Consider the following 19,568-nt stretch of genomic DNA (forward strand, 5'->3'; position numbering starts at 1 on the left):
GTATATATATGTATCATGTAATAGAATGTATATATCATATATATATATATATATATATATTTGCCATCCCATTAACTTCCAATTAACCTCCCATTACCTTCCCCACCACCCTGCCCCAGTAGAATTTAAGCTCTGTGGCTGGGTTTTGCCATGTTCAAGATTGTGTCCTCCAGCACTGAAACAGTCAAATAGTGTCTGGCACAGGCTAAATATTCAATCAATATTTATTTAATGCTAAATGAATAAGATTCAGATATTCTCTCATTTTCTTATACTCAGGAACAAAAATAGTATTTCTCTTATTTATACCAGATTAAACTGAGTTCATAGAGGTTAAGTTACTTGCTCAAGATCTCTAAACTCTGCAGCCAATTTTATTTTATTTTTCTATTTTTCTGAAGTGAGAAGCAGGGAGGCAGAGAGATAGACTCCCACATGCACCCGACTGGGATCCACCTGGCATGCCCACCAGGTGGCAATGCTCTGCCCATTTGGGGCGTTGCTCCATTGCAACCAGAGCCATTCTAGCATGTGAGGCAGATGCCATGGAGCCATCCTCAGTGCCCTGGCCAGCTTTGCTCCAATGGAGCCTTGGCTGCAGGAGGGGAAGAGAGAGACAGAGAGGAAGGAGAGGGGGAGGGGTGGAGAAGCAGATGGGTACTTCTCCTGTGTGCCCTGCCTGGGAATCGAACCCAGGACTTCCACACGTTGGGCTGATGCTCTACCACTGAGCCAACTGGCCAGGGCCTGGGGCCAATTTTTGAAGCCAAGTTCAAAAGTTCAAAGTCTTTACCCCTTAAAGTACTACCTTCTAAGATATCAAACAACATGTCCCATTGGAGTTTTTAAAATATTTTTTATTTAGCCTGACCTGTGGTGGTGCAGTGGATAAAGCGTCAACCTGGAAATGCTGAGGTCGCCGGTTCGAAACCCTAGGCTTGCCTGGTCAAGGCACATATGGGAGTTGATGCTTCTAGCTCCCTCCTTCTTTCTCTCTGTCTCTCTCTTCTGTCTCTTTCTCTCCCTCTCTCTCTCTCATCTCTAAAAATGAATAAATAAAAAAATATATTTTTATTTGATTTTGTGTGATAATGAAACATTAAGAGAAATGATGGTTGCCAGTTGAAAAATCTTTAATAAAGATTAAGTTTGTGGTTCACAGCATATTCATTTTTAAGAAAAAAGAAGTAAAATTGTAACTGTGCATCCCCTTACTCTGTGAGAAGTGATGATGCAAATAATATTTTATTTAAATGTTGTAATATAATATGTAGATCTGCACCAAGCTTTTTGTCATATTTACAATTGCAGAGAACAATTAGGGAATTTTGACTCTGCATAAAGTCAATAGTGTTTATTAAAATTTTAATGATAAAGCATAATCAAGCAATAAGAAACAGAGGTCTGAGAGTTTTTGTGATTGCTCTTTGTATCATAGTGGGCAAGTCGGTTTATTAATAATCTCTTTTTGTGATCGTCACCCCAAAGTGGAAATACTTGGCTGGTTTCTTCTGGATGTTAGAGAGCAAATAGAACTCCCTTGGCCCCTGCACAGGCTGATGAGTACCATTAAGTTATGAGTTCCTTCGATAATCGCAAAAACGGACGCCCAGATGCATCTATATATAATCATATTATTTTTACCTGACTCCCAATTGGTAGTAATCACTCAGCTGAATGGATTTTAAGACCACTGGTCTGCATATTAAGATGGCTCTAGGAAATCAATATTTGGATTCGCGGCTGATTTATTTTGCACACAGGGACATGAAGTGACAGTTTCTCAAAACTGTCTTTCTGTGTTTACTTAGATTTTCCCCCTCACATTTTTGGAATCATTCCAATTTTAAAAGTGATCATCATAAGTATGTATACTCATATATATATAAATATTTTAAGTCAATTCCGCCGTGGTTTGTGGTTCTGCTATTTGACTGTGTGGTGGATGTGTGCAGTTGAAAGTCTTCATGGAGGCGTCCTTGCTGTTCTAATAAAAGACAGACATGCGCTCATCCCCACTGTGTCTCATGTCTCAGAGGTACTTTCATATAGCCACTACAGGGCACTTGATTCCATTAGTTTATATTATGCAGCTGTCTTTTCACAGATTTTTTTTTTTATTGCTATCCATTAATTCTGGTAGAGTTTCTCTGCCTTTATTGAGGGCTGAGTTCTTCCCTTTCACCGAAGCACCCTCGCCACTTGGCCACGTGTGTGTGCTCCCACGGGTATAACTTTCCTATCTTGTCTTTCTTCCCCGCCCCCCCCCCACCGCCCTTGTCTTTCTGTCTTGCTTATTATCAGATGTTGCTTGCATCTTCGATTTCTCCCCAGGATATTTTGCTAATTTATAAAGTGGTGTTGGTCACAGCCTGAAAACTGTCATTGGTTAACATTTGCACCCTGTACTTTGTAGTATACGTAATCATGTTTCTACATACTTGCATTTATAAATCTATCACAAAATATTTGTTAAATTTCTTTTGATGTCATTTTATTTGACATCGTAATAAATACATTTTCTAACTAAGACATTCTTTTTTTTTTAGCAATTGAAATTAAATCCAATGTTGCTCCCACTTCCCAAAATATTGGGTTTATTTTATTCCGTATGCAATTTCTGCTAATATTTTCCAAGAGGAAGATGACAGCATTCTCCCTCCTTCCCATGTTGAAGAATATTTGAATCCCAGTGAATCTTTCTAGTGTTGCTGATGTTTAGTTATAATCTGATACAAAACAAAAGTAATTTTCACCAAAAGATCCTAGTTTAGCATTCAGGGTCATTGGTATTTGTCAAAATTCAGATTATTCTGCTTGACTAAAAGAGGGCACAGTACATTTATTTTCCCTAGAATTTTCATGGGTGACATCAGGTGTATGAGTTTGTAATCCAGTAATCTAGGGTGCTAGTGACTTACATTTTCCATCCCCTACTAACGTTTCTTCCCCCATCTCAGAAATAATATCCCTTCCAAAAGTCGTTTTACCTGAATTCCTTCATAACTGCAAAACTTTTCCTTCCATTTATTCATGATAATTATTAGAGAGGAGAATCATGTGGTAGAGGTGGTAGAGATATCAGAAAAGACAAGGGGTTGAGTCCATATTCTTCATTTACTGAAGGAACAGAAATAAAAGAATAATAAAAAAGCAAAGGTAAGTTGAACTCTCCCTTGAGCCCGGGAAGAACCCGCCCCTTGTAGAGCAGTTACAATAGTAACTCTTTTATCCCTCTCTCATTTCCTTCCGGAAGAACAGACCTGTATGCTTAGCTGGGGCGGGGGGGGGGGGGGGGGGGGGTGTGTGTGATGTGTGCCAGCCGCCAGCCGCACAGCTGTCGGTTCCGGGACATTTCTACACCTATTTTAGAAAGAATTACGAGCATTCTGGGAAATGTGAACGCTTGGTTTCAATTCCTTTCAAGGCAGCTTTACAAATCCCCTCAATTCCACTGAAACCCACAGAAGGTTTTCTTCCGCAAGTTGACCAAACCCTTGTCTCTGAGCTATGGGGTAAGAAATCAGGTACCATATCCCGGGTGTTTGCAGACACGTGTGCTTGCCTGGGTTTGATCTTGAACCTTTACATGGGCACTATAGGACTAAAATTCAGATGTAAAGTACTGAGTGAATTAACGACCACCAAGATCTCTTTGCCGTTTTCTTTGACCATTAGATACTGCCCTATGGTGATCTCACAGTGACTTTTGTTCATGCATTTTTTTTTCTCTGTTTTATACCTCATATTTGTTTTGGAATACTATAAAGGAAATTAATTGACATAGTAATTCCCATCTAGTTTACAAAAATGACATCTCTTCCCCCTTTCTTCCTTCTAAGGCTGGAATCAGATAATAGCAAACAGGAACTGTTCTGGATGGGAATGGCTTTAGACCGGGTTACATGGAAGCATGACCCTAAGGGTCACGCATATTTAAGTAATAGCCTAATTTATAGATTGATATTGCCGTACGGGAAGCGCAAAATCACCATAGCGATTGTGGGAGACAGAATCAGCTTCCAATAGCCTGACCTGTGGTGGCGCAGTGGGATAAAGCGTCAACCTGGAACGCTGAGGTTGCTGGTTCAAAACCTTGGGCTTGCCTGGTCAAGGCACATATGAGAGTTGATGCTTCCTGCTCCTCCCCCTTCTCTCTCTCTCTCTCTCCTCTCTCTAAAAATCAATAAATAAAATATTAAATAAAATTTTAAAAAAAATCAGCTTCCATTGGATAGACATTGAAACCTATGCCTGTGCGACCACTTCCCCTAAAAACCTGACGTCTGAAACCGCTAAGAATCACCTCGCTCTTTCTAAGCCGCAGTTTTTCTGTCTAGTGTCCTATTCATTTAGCCACAATAACCTTCCCTCCGCTTCAAGGCTGCCCTGAGGCGTCCCGTATCCGGCTTGTGTCTGGACTCCGCGATGCAGTTAATTCTAAGCCCTGAGTCTTGCAGCTTCCTGGAAGCCCCGCCAAGACAGCGTCAGGTGATTAGATGAAACCGACAGCAACAGCTATTGTAAATGCTGTGAATCCCATCCCTTCTCCAAAGGGTGCGTGCCCTAGGCAAGAACCCGATTTGCTCCCCCCAGGGCCAGCTTTGAACAAGTACATCGCGCCCCCCCTCCCCCGCCCCCGTTTGGGTGGGAATGTGATTGGTACCACAGACTCTGCAGTCACATTGCATCTCTTAGGAGGAAATACGCGCTTATTAAAAACCATTAGCATTTGTAACTGGTGTGAGTCAGTCTAATTTCTCCCTTAAATCAAATCATTATATTGTATTGAGTTTGAATGCAAAGTTTCAGCGTTGCCTACATTTTAATGAGTTACGTGTTGGAGAGTAAGATGTTGTACAGTTATAGCTGATTCTTTATTTTTTTAACTAGCATAGTTATATTGGGGGGAAAATGTACGCACCAAGGTCTCAGAACTCTTGGCAATTCAAGATGCTATATAAAATGTAGTCTATGTTTAAGTCATCATTTCTCTTGTATTTAATGAGCTACGTGTTCCATTGGCTGTTGAACTACACATCAATTGCATGCCCCTTCCTTTCAACATTCAAACTGTTTAGCTCCCACTAATAGGTACATTAAGAAGAATCTTGCTACAAATCTGAATGCAGACATCATAGCTATATGCATTTCTGCCTATGCTCACGCTTTTTTTTTTTTTTTTTAAAAAAAACGCTCCTTAGAGAAATCTTCACAAAAATAAGCTGTAACCCTTTCTGGGTAGTATTTCCTAAGAGAGAAAGACATGATGGGGATTTTTCTGTACATACCTGAACTAGATCATCAGGATGATATTGAGCACGAAAAAAAATGGAGTTGAAATAACAACTGTATCATTACAGGAAGAGGCTCGTGATGAATTGTTTAGTTTCCTGTATGTCTTTGAGGGCTTCTGTGCAAAACGTGAAAACAACACCTAAAATTGTAAACTTAATCACGGTGTTATAATAACATTGCTTTGAAAACAGTGAAAGATGTTGTTAAATAGAAAGTGAGCTAAATGAAGTTTGCAATATTGTAAACTCATAAGCATTTAATAATCTGAGAAGATTTTAGAAGTTTCATTTTTTTATTGCCTTGTGTTTTAAATAATCTTTTAGTATTTTATCTCTTTATTAAGAAAGAAAGGTTCAAAATAAAATTTACCTAAAAGTCCAAAATAAAATGTACCTAATTGTTGTCTGTTAAAAAAAGAAAAACAAGCCCTGCCCAACTAGCTCAGCTATAGAGCGTCAGCCTTGTGTGTGGAAGTCCCAGGTTCGATTCCCGGCCAGGGCACACAGGAGAAGCACCCATCTGCTTCTCCACCCTTCCCCCTCTCCTTTCTCTCTCTTTCTTCCCCTCCTGCAGCCAAGGCTCCATTGGAGCAAAGTTGGCCCGGGCACTGAGGACGGCTCCATGGCATCTGCCTCAGGCGCTAGAATGGCTCCAGTTGCAATGGAGCAATGCCACAGATGGGCAGAACATCGTCCCCTGGTGGACATGCTAGGTGGATCCCAGTTGTGCGCATGTGGGAGTCTGTCTCTCTGCCTCCCTGCTTCTCACTTAAGAAAAATACAAAAAAATAAAAACAAAACAAAACAAAACAAAAAGAAACAGAAAAAACCAAAGTCGTGTTAAAAAAAAACACTTAAAAACCCCTCACCACTTGTGTTCCTCATCCATAGAGATTTCTAAAATGTTCTTGTTTTATATTACTTTAAACATACTTATGGAAATATATCTTTCTAAGACAGTTGAATAGTGGGTTTAATAATGAGCAATCCTGAAAAGTCAATATGAATTGTGTGTTATCTTCTGGGGTGTAAATATTGAGAAAAATATTTAGGTGAATGCAAATGTAAATCCTCAGAACTCACAGAAAAATAATGTCTTATTCTTAGTTTGCTTCAAATGCTCATAAATTTAGAAGCAGCTTCTGAACATTCTCACCTTTTCCAGTAGGTTAGGCACATGTTCTGCCTCTAATTGTTTGTGCACTGTGTTGGTTATCCTTTCTGAGCAATACGGAGAGAAAAAATATTGGGCTTCACTATTCTCTGAGTAGAAGTAAATGTCTTTTTATTTGTATTATCATAAAATGATATCAACGATTTACTTATATTGAAATACAATCCATAACAGCATTAAAAAAGATTCATATTGAATTTTTTCACTTGAAAGCACTTATACTTAGGAGGAATATATTTTGTGTCAGTTTTAAACAAATATTTTTCTCCCATGTTTCTTAACGGATTAAGACATACTTTTTCTTTCTCTGTGTGTCTCTCTCCCCTGTTTTTCCACCTCCACAGACACACACAGTTTTTCTTTATTATAAGATCTATGGGTTTAAATAAATATTTTAACAAACAATAAGTGAAAGATAACATTTAAAGATTCTTAAAGGCAACTATTTAGATTTCATTTCCATCAAATTATATAAAGATTTTTATAATAGGAACAAAATATATAATTTAAACCAAGATCAATGTGTTTACCAAAGCATTATTTTTTATTCTTCTGAATTTTAGCACATTGCTGTGAGTTACTATATTTTGGACTCTGTACTTTTAAATAGATGGTCATACACTATTTTCTGTCAAAGTAGTATGTTGGATTTGAAGGACTATTACAGTATGAAGAAATATCATATGAGATAATTCTAAATGTGACAAATGTAACGTGTCATTGTAAATGAGATTATTCTATAAATGGTGAAAATTTAGTTATCTTAGAATTTAAAATAAGTCCAGATTGAGTCATCAACATTAAATTTTCTGGCTATATATATATATGCATATACATACATACATATATATATACACACATATACATACACATATATGTATATACATGTGTACATATATATATATACATATATATAATATATTCATAGGGGTTGGCACAAGCAAGTTTACAGTTGTGAGTACGTGAAACACAAGATTTATTTATTCTTTTATTTTTTTCATTGGTTTGAGAGAGAAGAAGGGAAAGAGAGAGAAGCATCAACTCATCCCATTTAGTTGTATATTCATCGATTGCTTCTCATATGTGCCCTGACCAGGGATTGAACCCTTGACCTCAATGCACTGGAATGCCACTTGGAGCCATTCAGCCAGAGCTTATTCTTGTATTATTATTTATTAGTTATTATATTATTTACTTGTATTTCAACTATAAACCTACTTTTGTTCACCCCTGTATTCATGTTGTCATTTTCATGAAAAATTTGACAGTTGTTATCCAAATAACACATAAAACATATAAACTAATGACTCCCTTTTATTCTGCATAAATTGGCTGCTATTTTACTCTACAAACATATACTTCAGAGTAATGTGATATCCTTTTAAACTTTTCAAAGGGAAAGTCTTAAATTATATAATGGATGGTAAAGGTACTGCCATTGGTTTCCCTGCAAGGTTGAGTAAACAGAAAATAAAATGAAAACATCTGCAGAAAGTGATCCCACATGAAATATCGCCGTAACGTTTCATTCCAATCGGAGTCACTGTTTACTCTCAATATTAAGACCTGCAGTAGGTAAGACCACAGGCTGAAAATTAAAAGCTGATCTATGGAAAATTGTGGCCAAGGGATGTGTAAGTCCACATTTGAACATTTGCTAAATAAATAATGATATATAAGAAAGAAACCAAGCCCTTTTAGAAATCCTTGGGTTTTATTCGTACCTGGTGTGCAGACCCGCAGACTGCCAGGCTCACTGTTGAGCTGTTGGAGGGTCCCCAGCCCCGGGTGAACGGCAGCTGGTCCCACAGTTCCCTTCTCGTTTGCTTAGCCAGTGCCAGCCCACAGTTCTCCTTGTGTTTCAAGAGCTGGGATATTCCTTTCGCGGGGAGAGTTGATGTTTAACTCACCCAATTTCATGTGTTTTGTGAAGTACTACTCATTCTGTCATTCTGGCTTTTTAAAAATTTTAGTTTGGATTTCTTTTTCCACAACAAAACTGCAATAAAACCTGTTCCAATTTACGCTGCAATTTGATGAATTACCTTCTCCGGCTTTCATTATAAATGTGCTTCAAAGTGCCGCCGAGCTCTGTTGAAATAACAAAGAGGGACAGGGCCAATCAGAGCTGTACATCTAAATGACTTGGGCTCTCGGGGAACCAGGGAGCATGGCGTCTGTTTCTTCGGAGTGTCTGTTTATTGCTTTATTAATATCAGCCAGGGTTACTTCATATGAAACTGAATGCTTCTGCGCCGGAGGAGAATTCCGTCTTAGGGGTCCGCGGCCCTGACCAGTGAGCAACACGGCTTCCCGAGAGGAATTCCGACTCAGGGGTCCCCGGCCCTGATCAGTGAGCGTCACGGCTTCCCGAGAGGAATTGCGCCCCAGGGGTCCGCGGCCCTGACCACTGAGCACCACGGCTTCCCGAGAGGAATTCCGCCTCAGGGGTCCGCGGCCCTGATCAGTGAGCAACACGGCTTCCCGAGAGGAATTCCGCCTCAGGGGTCCCCGGCCCTGATCAGTGAGCGTCACGGCTTCCCGAGAGGAATTCCGCCCCAGGGGTCCGCGGCCCTGACCACTGAGCACCACGGTTTCCCGAGAGGAATTCCGCCTCAGGGGTCCGCGGCCCTGATCAGTGAGCACCGCGGCTTCCCGAGAGGAATTCTGCGGCTTCCCGAGAGGAATTCCGCCCCAGGGGTCCGCGGCCCTGACCACTGAGCACCACGGCTTCCCGAGAGGAATTCCGCCTCAGGGGTCCGCGGCCCTGACCACTGAGCACCACGGCTTCCCGAGAGGAATTCCGTCTCAGGGGTCCGCGGCCCTGACCACTGAGCACCACGGTTTCCCGAGAGGAATTCCGCCTCAGGGGTCCGCGGCCCTGACCACTGAGCGTCACGGCTTCCCGAGAGGAATTCCGCCTCAGGGGTCCGCGGCCCTGACCACTGAGCACCACGGCTTCCCGTCAAGTCGGGGTTCTCCTGACTGACAATGGAACGTGGCGTCTTCCTGAATGTGGGGAAGTGGGGTGAACTTCCTGAGCTATGTCACTTTGTCATTTCCCAGCCATTTCTTTTAAGGATTTAAAAGTTCATTTTTAAAAGGCAAATCCATGGGAGAATCAATGTGCAGCAAATCTGTGTGAGATCATATTATTTTCTGTCTTAAAGTCAGAGTTGCCAAGGTGTATTTTATGTTCCCCGTTACCCTCAATTCATGGATATTTTCCTGATATACACATTTGAGTGGACTCTGTGTTAAAAGTCATAGAATTATCCATCTGCATAAGACCTAGAGTTCATCTAACCAAAGAGAGTAAAACTTCCATCCAGCATCATATAGGTTGGTGGTTCTAAGACTGATGTCTACTACTTAATTACCATCAAAAAACTTCTCATTCTAGCGAAACATTACCTTTCAGTTTAAAAAGTTTCTTCAAGTTACTAACTTTTTAATTAATAGTGTTTTAATGCTTTTGGAGCTCCAGGCAATTATTAAAATCAAATGGGCGGTATAAACATAAATAAGAAATTTGACCTGGCCTTTCTCTGCCTGACTTATTGGTGGGCTGAGGCACTGGAAACATTGCTTTACCTGCGATGCAGGTAAGTCCCAGCAAGCTGGGTCTGCACGTAGTACACCTTTGTCCTCAAACCCAGGACTGTGGCCCTGGCCGGTTGGCTCAGCGGTAGAGCGTTGGCCTGGCGTGCGGGGGACCTGGGTTCGATTCCCGGCCAGGGCACACAGGAGAACCGCCCATTTGCTTCTCCACCCTGCCCCCCCTCCTTCCTTTCTGTCTCTCTCTTCCCCTCCAGCAGCCAAGGCTCCATTGGAGCAAAGATGGCCCGGGCGCTGGGGATGGCTCCTTGGCCTCTGCCCCAGGCGCTAGAGTGGCTCTGGTCGCGGCACAGCAACGCCCCCTGGTGGGCTTGCCGGGTGGATCCCGGTAGGGCGCATGCGGGAGTCTGTCTGACTGTCTCTCCCGGTTTCCAGCTTCAGAAAAATACAAAAAACAAAAACAAAAACAAAAAAACAAAAAAACAAAACAAAAAAAACCCCAGGACTGTGGCACGGTGTGTGGAGTACTCTGACCTGGCTTCCCTCACGTTAAGGTGACAGTGACAATGGTGTCTAGTGAATTGATAGGGGCCTTTGGACTTGCAGGGAATTGAGCCTAACGGAGTGTAGAAGAGCCATGGTTTCACCTGTTTCCCTCCTTCTAGTTCAGGAGAGACAGAAATCCGCGGTGAGAGGTGGGGGGTGGGGGGTGGGCGGGAGCTGGCCTTCTTAAATTCGTGCTGCACAATAAAGTCATGCATTCATAAATACCTGTATTTCAGAAGAAAGGATTCTGAGTAATTCAGATCAAAAATAATTTTAACTAATTTACTGAATTTTAAAAATAATTTTTTTAAACTAATATCCTGGGCCAGAAGTACATGAATATTTTTTTGCTAATTTTTATTGAATTGATTGTGGTGAAATTGGTTAATAGAATGATATAAGTTTGAGGTGTACACTTTTACAACACATCATCAGTACACTATAGTGTGGGTTCAGAACTCCAGGCTGAGTCTCCCTCCATCACCACTGCTTCCTGTTTACCCTCCTCTCCCTCCCCTTCCCTCCGGTCATCGCGTACTGTTATCTGTGTCTATGAGTTTTTAATGTAACTTTTATTTTTTCTTTAAAGTTTTTTTTTTAATTTATTCATTTTAGATAGGAGAAAGAGTGAGAGAGAGAGAGAGACAGAGAGAGAGAAGGGGGGAGGAGCAGGAAACATCAACTCCCATATGTGCCTTGACCAGACAAGTGCAGGGTTTCGAACCGGTGACCTCAGCATTTCCAGGTCGATGCTTTATCCACTGCGCCACCACAGGTCAGGCTGACTTTTATTCTTTAGATGAATCCCTTCACCTTGATCCCCCAGCCCCCAAACCCTCCGCCCTCTGACAGCTGTCAGTCTGTTCTCTGGATCTCTGAATCTGTTTCTACTTGTTACATCATTTTGTTCATCAGATTCCACATATAAATGAAATCATAAAGTACTTGTCTTTCTCTGTCTGGCGTATTTCACTTAGCCTAATGCTCTCCAGGCCCATCCGTGCTACTGCAAAAGAAAAAAGGAGAGGCTTTCTTCTTTTTTATAGTTGAGTCGTATTCCATCACGTAAATATACCACAGTTTTGTTTTGTTTCTTTTTACTACAGATTTTATTTTGTTGTTCATTCATCTACTGATGGGCACCTGGGGCTGTTTCCAGACCTTGGCTGTTGTAAATAACACTGCAATGAACATAGAGGTGCGTGTATTCTCTCGTGTTAGTGTTTCAGGGTTCACTGGATAGATTTGCCCCAGAAGTGAATTGCTGGGTCAAAAGAAAGTTCCATTTTTAACTGGATGAGGTAACTTCACACTGCTTTCCACAGTGGCTGCACCAGTCTGCATTCCCACCAACAGTGCCGGTGGGTTCTCTTTTCTCCACATCCTTGCCAACACTTTTTGTTTGTAGAGTAATTGATGATAGCCATTCTGACAGATGTGAGATGATATCGCATTGGGTTTTAACTTGCATATCTGAGTACATAAATAATTTTTTTGCTTTGTTTTTCTCCTTTTATTAAGAGATACAGACATCAAGAATCAGACAGGTTAAGTGATCTGTTCAAGAATGCAGAGCCAGACACAGGCTAAACTAAAATTCAGGATCCCTAGCCGCAATCCAAAGGGTGCTCTTTCATCATATCTATCAGGAAAGTTCAAAATGTATTCAGTCTTGATGGGTAGCATGAAAAAGCCAGTTGGAAGTGACAGTTCCTAGTCTTGGACTTGTTGGAGATTAATAATATTTTAAAACAAATATTGGCTCGTGTTTTGTATACAGTCTACCTGGCTTTCACTCATTTACCCGTTGAATATATGCTTACTGAAAGATATTAATGGACCAAGTACCACTCAAAGGGCTAGATATGGCAAAACACTCAACAAGCACAGGCCTGCCTGTGTCATACCAGGACGTCGGAAACTGCCATCGCGTTTCCAGGCACCTGCTCCTGGGGCCCTGGCCTGCTTGTGTGAGACACTAAACACCCCACGGATTGTGTATCTTAGTACCTGAATATAAACTTGTCATGAATTTAAAATACAAAACCATAAGGTTTGGTATAGAAGCAATAACATCTTTTACTGTGAAGCCCGCATAGTATCTGTAAATACCTTTGACTCCCGCACATTCTACCCACTGTTTCGGAAAAAAAAAAAAACCCTCAGTGAGAATCTGGCTGATTCAGTGTTTCATTTTCCTCATGCTAAGTGTCAGACTCCTTCTCACTGAGGGGCAGCTGCCGGGAGCCGGGAAGGAATACGAGAATTTTTATTGTCTTGTACTGGAGAACGGAGGGCACAGGATTTCACGACATGACCTGTCGGATTCTCAGCGCACTAAAGGTGCCCAAGTCCTCCCTTGTGTCTAAGAAGCACTTTCTGAAGCATATGGCTTTGTTTTGCCTTTGTTTTTAATAAAGTCAGAGCTAGATCAAAGGATATTTTAGGATATAGTTGCCTGGTAACTACTCTTAAGTGTTTTTAGGTATCTCCAGGAAACAAAGTTTTCTCATATGCAAATTGGATGCATTCCGTTTGGTAAATACAATACTTTTCTACATCCAGCCTATGATGACAGTCGATGGTGTTCAGAAGTGAGAGGCACCCTGGTCGGACGTCGGCATTGCCAGGTTTGGCGTTTCCCTGCCTTGTCAGCGGCTCGATTTCTGAGGCGGGACTGTGTTCCTTTCTCTCGCCTTCACTTGTGTTGTTTCCATTTTCTCCGAAAGACTTTTAGTATTTTTTACAACTTCACATTTTGACCTGTAAATCCGCAATCTTGCAAGCTTTAATTTGGGGAAGAAAATGGAAAAGAGCTGAAAATTAACTTTCTGAACCAAAATTGCTCTCTTAACATATATTTTTAAAGAGGAAAATTACTATAACAGGTTGATTGCAATTTAAAACATCCTCTTTGGTAGATTACGTGTATTTTAAGGTTCATAATTTCCATAATCATTTTTTTTTCTGTCTGAAAAAGTGCTTCAAATTTAATTTAAAATAACATCTGTATTAATTTTTACCATTTAGGATGAAGTTGATTGTTTCTAGAGCTTGTAATTCTCTGAAGTGTTGCATATCAAACTGTGCTCTCTACAGAATTTAAATCATAAAATAAAATGTGCATGTTTTCCCCTGAAGGAATTTTATTTGAATCAAGCCTGTTTTTAATTCTTGTCAGAATGCATCATTAATAATATATTAACGTTTATTGTAGTGTGTTCCTTACACCTTAATACACCTTAAGCTGTTTTAAATATGAATAAATTATAGTTTTAATATTAGATATATTATACAGACAGTGCTTGATTTGGCTGCTACAAATTTAAAAATCTCCTCATTGTATTTGGAATTATGAAATACTAGTTGCAGAAATAAGGTATAAAAGTAGGAGAAACTGAAGTCAAACATATGCATTGTTATAGTGAATATGCCATTCTATGATTTTTTATGTCTCCTCATTGCTTTAATTAAGATGTCAGTTTCTGAATCTTTTTGGCTGTTAGAATGAGTATTTAGGGCTACATTTCTGAGTGATTTTAGTTGCAGATTCAAAGGCTGGATGAAATTTAATACATTCATTGCAATCAGTATTGACAATATCTTTTGCAAGAGAAGGAGCGTTAGGTCAAAGTTAATTTTGAAAGGTTATAGTGTTGTCAATTCTACAAAATTGGGAAATGGAAATGGATATTAAATGCATGACATTTTGTCAACTTGTAAAATGGCAAATGCTTAGCTATAGAATGAATGCAAATAACACTTCCTCCCTCTTTTGATGTGACACTCGAAGATATCAAAACACCATTCAAATGAGAACACAGAGGTTAAAGAAATTGTTTTTCCCATCTATTCCTACATTACAGAGCATATTGCTCTATTCAGCATATTGCAAGCCTGAAGGATTTGTCATAGGAAAATACTGTAAATACATATGCTTGTGTGTATTTATTGCCTCTATCTGTATATGGCATACATAGATGTATAAATGTATATTTTTCCATACTATCTTCTGCATACACATACACATTTGCGGTCACACACATGAACGCTTCTGAATTCCTTTTGAATGGTTACTGCATGTTACTTACATAATCAGGGCCATCTGCTCTGTTATTATCTACTCCTTAGAACTGTGGCATTCTGTGATATGTTTGCCAATCATTAAGCAGCCTGTTAGAGGAATATGTATGCACCGTACTTAGATCCTCAGAAATCTTGTACAGATAAAATATAAGGTTCTGAAGAAGTGAACTTTAATTTCAAAGGAGTCCGGTGGTGAATGTGGGTAACTTTTTAATTATAAGTAATACTTCTTTTGAAATTAAAGAAAAATTTAGAGAAAGCTTAAAATATATCTCCTAATGTCCCAAAAAGTACATTTTTAAAGAGCATTCTGGGGGCACAGGTAAAACACCCAATAATGAAATTATCTCTGTTGCTCTTAAGGTACCACTCACAGCTGACAAGATTTTAGGATTAAATATTAAACTACAAACAAAATAAATTCTTTTGTCCTTGCCTTCCAAACAACTAGCCATTGTTATCAATGTAATTGGTTATAAAAATAGCTGAATATCTGAATTTGTTTTTCTTTTAAAATATGTAAATTAGAAAGATGCTTGCAGGGTGCTTTGTAAAACAGTTCAAGAAACAATAGGAATTTTAACCTTGGTTTAATTTGCATTTGTTTTCTTATTCCACATCTAAATATTGGCACTCAGCATAAGTGTTCCATATTCATATTTATACATTTTCTCTTCATTGATAAAAAGGTAGGAGTATTTATATTATTTAATGTGTTTTCAGGTCTTCATACTGATATTGTTACATGAAAACTTAAAAGTGTTAAAAATATGTATTCCTTCTCCAATCTTATGTATTCTACTAATCTAAGCCAAGACTCTTTTATCATTCTGGTCCAATATCCCATGTTCCACTGTGATCTTTTCCCAAGATGACATCTTGTCTATCCATCAGGGATGATTTATTTTTAAACTTCTATTTATTTGGTTTTATTATTTTCTAATTAAAAAAATGGCTATCATTCTGAGCAGGACTTAGAACATATTAATGTACCATTATTAATTAAACAGGCTAACCCAAAGACTAGATCTCATTCAAAGCAAACAAAAATTGAAATGTGAAGCTTTTTTTTCCCATTTTTTTTCCTCCAAATCCATGGACACCCATGACATAAGCATGATGGCATTAAAACAACTTACAAAATGATGACCAGCTATGAGTATGTTGCTGGAAAAGGAAGTGAAGTATTAGAAGCTGCATCGAGGTAAAACCTCTCAGGACTCAATGGCTGAGTCCACGCTGTGCTTCCCCGTGAAGATGGAGTCTCTCTCTCATCATATCCTTAGCCTTTCCCTGTGAGTGCTTCTCACACGGGGTTCGTGGCCTATTGGAAGAAAATGAGATCTGGTTCTTAAGAACGTATTATAAAAAGAGATTAATGAATTTGGGGGAAATATGTACTATGTAAAGAGTGTATTGCAATTTTATTTCAACTTTGAAACTGTAAAAACAATGCAGGGACTTTTCAGTGTCATCCTTCTCCCTGCCCTTCGAAAGCACACGCCGGGCACCCTGGCAGCAGTTGGATGTTTTTACAGTTCCAGCTACAGCCCATCAATTGAACTTCACCATGAAAACTCCCAAAAGTCATACTTAAAGTCCGTGAATAACTCTGGAACCTGCTTTGAAAGGTGTTGTTAAAAACTTCTGTTAGTTAGACTTGATTTTACTACTCTGTAGTCATGTTTCAAAGACAATGCTTAGGGATGAATTCCAAAGTCCATTTATGAATTTGCAAGTGTCTTAAGAAATTACACTTAATTAAAAAAATGCATTTCAGAATTTATTCAGTTTACAGAGGTCTACTTTGTATTTTTGCTATTGAACTAAAAAAATGATGATGAATTTATGAAGTAACAAAAAAGACTGATACGGTACAAATTATTAGAAAATAATTTTGTTGAGATGGGACAATGAATCATTTTCAAAATATATTTGTCAAATAGATATAGTTATTCAATATCACACAGTTACATTGCATTCATTATACGAAATGATTACAGCATATACTTAATAGTTAAAATATTTATCTTAATCTGTGGCCATATTTTTATAAAGGTCAGAATGTGGACTTGACCAGTGTTTGGATGTGGATGTGGAGGAATTCATTCATACTTTTGGGAAGAATTCTGGCTTTTGCCAAGTTGTAAAAATGGAATTTCTTTAACCACTGCTTCACTTCATTGAAGAATAAGGTTTTTTTTTTCCTACTAATTCTTAATTAGACCTAATTTTTAGACAAAGTGTATCTTTTGGCGTGAGTTGCAATAATTTGGAAAAAAAGAGAACTTCCCAAATACTTATAATTAAGTATAAGAATAGAATTTTGTCTTGGTAGGCGTGCTGTTTTAAGCGTAGTTGTGCTGAGTTCACATATTTATGCCTGCCTCTCTATACACATTTGAAATATATGCATGGTATGTTTGCTCTGTGTTGCTGCATTAAACAAGGACATCAACACTTCGTTTCTGTGGGGCGGAATGTGGATGCCGCTGAGCTCCAGGATTCAGGGCCAGCTTCCTCCTGAGCCTGCAGTCAGTTCATATTTTTTTTTAATCAGAATTTTTTTTCTATTTCAATGTTTCATTTATAATACTTCTATTTACTTGTATCATTCATCCTCATGTTGTTTGTGTACAAGTATCTTAGGGGTGAAGAGTGTCATGTAAAGTCAGAGTGCCTGGCTTTGAACTCCAGCTTTGCCGATCGCTAGCTGTGTGCTGGTGACTTAACGTTTGCTTCCATCTCTGCCTTTGTAAAAGAGAGAAGATCATAGTACTCACTTCAGAGAATTTCACGAGGATTCAAGATCCTAGGACATTTAAACATTTTGAAAAGTGCTCATTATTGATTAAGCTCTCAGTGAACAAATCTATTTTTGTCTGTGGAAACCATAGGCATAGTGTTGCGTTAATAATATTCACAACAGGATTTAGGGAAACCATTTGAAATACTATAAACTGCCAGTGTTTAGGTAATATGTGAACCATTTGATTCTTAAAAGAAATAAGAAAAAGGGTCCTATCTGCCTCCACATTTTATTAATGAGTTTCTTGAAATGACTTTGACCTCTTCTCCCCAGAAAGTAAAATGATGTCGTACAATGGAAAATATCACAGAACATACTACTTTTATGACAATTAACTGTCAGTTGAAACACAAGCCAAGTTGGGTGACCTCGTTTGGCCACGAGACTTTGTGTCTAGAAAGGACAGCCACCAAGTGAAGAACATGGCACATGGGGCCACCTCGTGGGAAACCCGGATGGGGACATCGTCCGAGTCCTTTGCCTGGAGATACTCAGGAACATCTGATGATGCCTGAGAGGGAAAACAGACGGAAGGGACGTCTACTCCAGCCTTGGCGATCTAAAGCTATTTAGATCTAATAATATAATTGATTAATTTGCATTTAATTGATTAATTTTACCCTTCAAACATGAGTAGTATCCAGAGTGGCTGGGGCTCCTTCTGAGCAAACCCTCAAAAGTTTGACCTGGCTTCTGTTAATTAAACACTAAATGTTCCAAAACATATCTGATAGCAAGAGGAGATATTCACCTAAGAAATTACATTTGTTAAACTAGTGGTTTAAATATTTTACTATTAAAATGTGATTCATGGCCCTGGCTGGTTAGCTCAATAGTAGATCCTCAGTCTGGTGTGTAGAAGTCCCAGAAGGTTTTATTTCTGGCCAGGGCACACAGGAGAAGTGCCCATCTGCTTCTCCATCCTTCCCCCTCTCTTTTCTCTCTATCTTTCTTGTCCCCTTCCATAGCCGAGGTTCCATTGGAGCAAAGTTGGCCCAGGCACTGAGGATGGCTCCTTGGCCTCTGCCTCAGGTGCTAGAATGGCTCCGGTTACAATGGAGCAATGCCCCAGAGGGGCCGAGCATCACCCCCTGGTGGGCATGCTTTGTGGATCCTGGTTCGGCTTATGCGGGAGTCTGTCTGCCCCCCTCCACTTCTCACTTTAGAAAAATACAAAAAATCAAACAGATAAATAAAAAATGTGATTCATCATGAAACTGGAAATTCTATGGCATCTCTTTTGACAATTTATTTCCTATGTATTCCTATAGCCTATGAGAACATGCTTGGGTTGTTTCAATGGGCTGCTTACCTAAGCATTGATCGTGAGTAAAACTGCTATAATCTGCAGGTAAAGGACTCCCTCGGAGCTGTGGCTTTCCTGCGCTGTAACCTCAAATTGCAGTCTGCAGATGCAGTTGTCACTAGCATACCTTGCATTGTACTCTAACATCTCCACTGCACACTCAATCATCGATTTATTCCCCATCCACATTTAATCGAGGCCACATTTGGATTTATTTTTAAAAGAAACCTAACATTTTACCTGCTTTATTTCTCCTCACATCGAATTAAATACACAAAGAATATTGACTTTGGTTGATGAAGGGGCTCTGTGCATTAGTCCCTAATCAAGTAACACCATGTAGCCAATGTACTAAGAATTCAAATTGATGCTGTCGTGAGAGCAAAGGTCTCAAGCAGGGGGGGAGCGTGTGTCCTCCTGCACTGAGAAATAACAGAGAGCTTGGGAAACGCCGTTCACAGACAGCGGGTCCGGTATTTACCAGAATAAAAATGAGATTGCATTCAGCATTCCTTCATTGAGCACCTCTAGCAATTTCAGTAGCTTCGTTGCCACTGAACTGCTTGTCTCTGTGGGCGTGTGTTGTAAATTTTACAGTTAAATACATGCCTGGTCATTACTGAGATACACAGAATGGTGCATTTGTTCATTTCCTGGTTAGGAATAACGCTAAAACTGGTTGTTCATGGAAATATTACTTCTCATCAGGTGCCTTGAGAGTCTAATTGGATCTGAGGGACTCTTGGGGGACAGAGGGTGGGCGTCACTTTCCCCGTTGACCAGAATCCAACT

The 19,568-nt window shown here is 39.6% G+C and overlaps 1 non-coding gene across 1 annotated transcript; it reads right to left on the reverse strand.

Moving 5' to 3' along the window:
* Nucleotides 1-671: 671 nt before the first annotated feature.
* Nucleotides 672-747, reverse strand: TRNAV-AAC (transfer RNA valine (anticodon AAC)). The gene has a single exon. It is a non-coding gene; the product is annotated as a tRNA-Val (tRNA).
* Nucleotides 748-19,568: the final 18,821 nt, after the last annotated feature.

The sequence above is a fragment of the Saccopteryx bilineata genome, chromosome 6 (assembly GCF_036850765.1).
Source record: "Saccopteryx bilineata isolate mSacBil1 chromosome 6, mSacBil1_pri_phased_curated, whole genome shotgun sequence".
Classification (NCBI taxonomy): Eukaryota; Metazoa; Chordata; class Mammalia; order Chiroptera; family Emballonuridae; genus Saccopteryx; species Saccopteryx bilineata.